General features: G+C 43.2%; 1 pseudogene; it reads left to right on the forward strand.

Moving 5' to 3' along the window:
* The first annotated feature begins 270 nt into the window (after positions 1-270).
* On the forward strand, positions 271-1225 carry LOC121460418 (annotated as a pseudogene).
* Positions 1226-2773: the final 1548 nt, after the last annotated feature.

Below are 2773 nucleotides of genomic sequence, written 5' to 3' on the forward strand. Positions count from 1 at the left end.
AATGGCAGCTTTCAACCCTCTGTAACTCCAGTTCTAGAACTGCCATCCCCACCTGACCTATGGGGTCATATGTTGCATATAAACTCACACAGACACACACATATACATACATAAAACAAATAATTTTATCTTTTTAAAGAAGCCTCTGATATATGGTTTACAGCTCGTTATATTTTACTACATAAATGTAGTCCTCAGAGTCCAGGAGTCGAAGCCGGTTGTCAAGCCAGTCCCGTTCTGCACTCCCCTGCCTTTTCTTTCTCTTTCAACATGACAGATGCCGCCGTGTCCTTCGCCAAGGACTTCTTGGCAGGTGGAGTGGCTGCGGCCATCTCCAAGACGCCAGTAGCGCCATTGAGCGGGTCAAGCTGCTGCTGCAGGTGCAGCATGCCAGCAAGCAAATCACGGCAGATAAGCAATACAAGGGCATTATAGACTGTGTGGTTCGTATCCCCAAGGAACAGGGAGTCCTGTCCTTCTGGCGTGGTAACCTGGCCAATGTCATCGAGATACTCCCCCACCCAGGCTCTCAACTTTGCCTTCAAAGATAAATACAAGCAGATCTTTTTGGGTGGTGTGGACAAGAGGACCCAGTTTTGGCGCTACTTTGCAGGGAACCTGGCATCAGGTGGTGCCGCTGGGGCCACATCCTTGTGCTTTGTGTACCCCCTTGATTTTGCCCGTACCCGTCTAGCAGCTGATGTGGGCAAAGGTGAAGCTGAAAGGGAATTCAAAGGCCTTGGTGACTGCCTGGTTAAGATCTACAAATCTGATGGGATTAGGGGCCTGTACCAAGGCTTTAATGTGTCAGTCCAGGGCATTATCATCTACCGAGCTGCCTACTTTGGCATCTATGACACTACAAAGGGAATGCTTCCAGATCCCAAGAACACTCACATCTTCATCAGCTGGATGATTGCACAGTCTGTCACTGCTGTCGCTGGCTTGACTTCCTATCCCTTTGACAGGGTTCACCGTCGTATGATGATGCAGTCAGGACGCAAAGGAACTGATATCATGTACACAGGCACGATCCACTGCTGGAGGAAGATTGCTCGTGACGAAGGAAGCAAGGCCTTTTTCAAGGGTGCATGGTCCAACGTTCTCAGGGGCATGGGTGGTGCCTTTGTGCTTGTCTTGTATGATGAGATCAAGAAGTACACATAATTATGTCGTAGGTGTTCTCCCCGAGAACAGGCATGTTGTATAATACACCGTATCTTGAATATTCCAGACAGATTCTCTGGGCTGTCTGTTTTATCAGTGGCAACTATTTACCAGTTGAAAAGTGGGAAGCAATAATATTCTTCTGACCAGTTTTCTCTTAAAGCCATTTCCATAATGACAGTAATGATGGGACTCAATTATATTTTTTATTTCAGTCACTCCTGATAATAAAAATTGAAGAAATAAAAAATATCTAAAGACAAAAAAAATGTAGTCCTAACCCACAGTTCCTGCAACAGGAGAGGTTCTGCAACAGTTGAAGCTATAGTCTAATTTACCCTTATCCTCTCTTAGGCCGGCCAACTGGTCACCCTTGCCAAAATGACCCTTTGCAAATGTTAGGAGGCAATGATGTGGGATTTCAAGTGAGGGCTTAAACATTGTGTGCTCCTTGCTATTTTGGACTCTATGGGTTTTCAGAGTTTTGATGACGTCACAGGTCACAGGCGATCATTTGGATTTGTAGAGGAAGGTGAAGTGTGTCTCGAAATGTGATCAGAAAGGTTGGCTTATAGTTAGGCTTTGGCTGTAAAGTCATATGTCTTCAAATCCTAATTTATTTCTCTGCATATTGAAATTTCTCCTTTGAGCCTTACTGGAATTAGCCCACGATTTGCTGTTACCACAAGCTGACCTTCGTTGTCCTCTTTAGGAATTATCAAGCTTCTCATTTAGAACATGTGGGGCTATGTTGACTTCTCTTCTTTATGAAAAAGTGTGAATATTTTTAATACATAAAGTAAGACTATAATTCAATTTCATACACGATGTACAGCGACTTCAGACATTTTATACATAAATACATTTCAGTGTCATCTGTTAAAATCATTTTGCACATTGAATACCTTTGTATTTTAATTAAACACCAATAGGCCACATGTCTATGGGTTTATTCTCAAATTTCACTAAAACGATGCGTCATGCTCAGTAATGTTTGTCACTCTGACCTAGAATCATCCAGAAGATAGTTTTCCAGACACATCTGTGAGGGACTATTTAGATTAGGTCAGCCTCTGAGTATGCTTATGAGAGGTTATCTAGACTCAGTTAACTATGGAGGGAGTATAGACAGCACGGCTAGATGGGCTGGGATACTAGCCTGCAGAAAGAAGACACAGCTAGCTGAACACAAGCACACACTGCTCTCTGTTTCCTGACGGGGGACACAACGTGACCTGTGACCATGAACTGTGGGCCAAAGTAAACCTTTCCTTTCCTTTGGTCAGGTACTTCGCTGTAGCAACCAAACAAGTGACGAATGCACTATGTGACCATGGTTTCTGCTGTCACACCGTCCTTATTATTGTGTTTTGCTAGTAACTCTTAAAGCCAGTTATTATGTGTCTTTTGGCTTCTTTTTTTAATTCCTAATTTTTTTTGGAAAATTTTGAACAAAAACACATCATTTTTAATGTTCCCTCCTCAACTCCTCTTGTGTCTCTCCACTCCCTCTCAAATTCATATCTATAAATCCATCCTACTGAGTTCCGCTAGTAGTACTCATAAGTACAGACCACTGGGGATTCAGTAACCTATCAAGAGGTTC

The sequence above is a fragment of the Microtus oregoni genome, unplaced genomic scaffold (assembly GCF_018167655.1).
Source record: "Microtus oregoni isolate MIOR12 unplaced genomic scaffold, Mior012 000020F_ref0000438, whole genome shotgun sequence".
NCBI classification, from domain to species: domain Eukaryota; kingdom Metazoa; phylum Chordata; class Mammalia; order Rodentia; family Cricetidae; genus Microtus; species Microtus oregoni.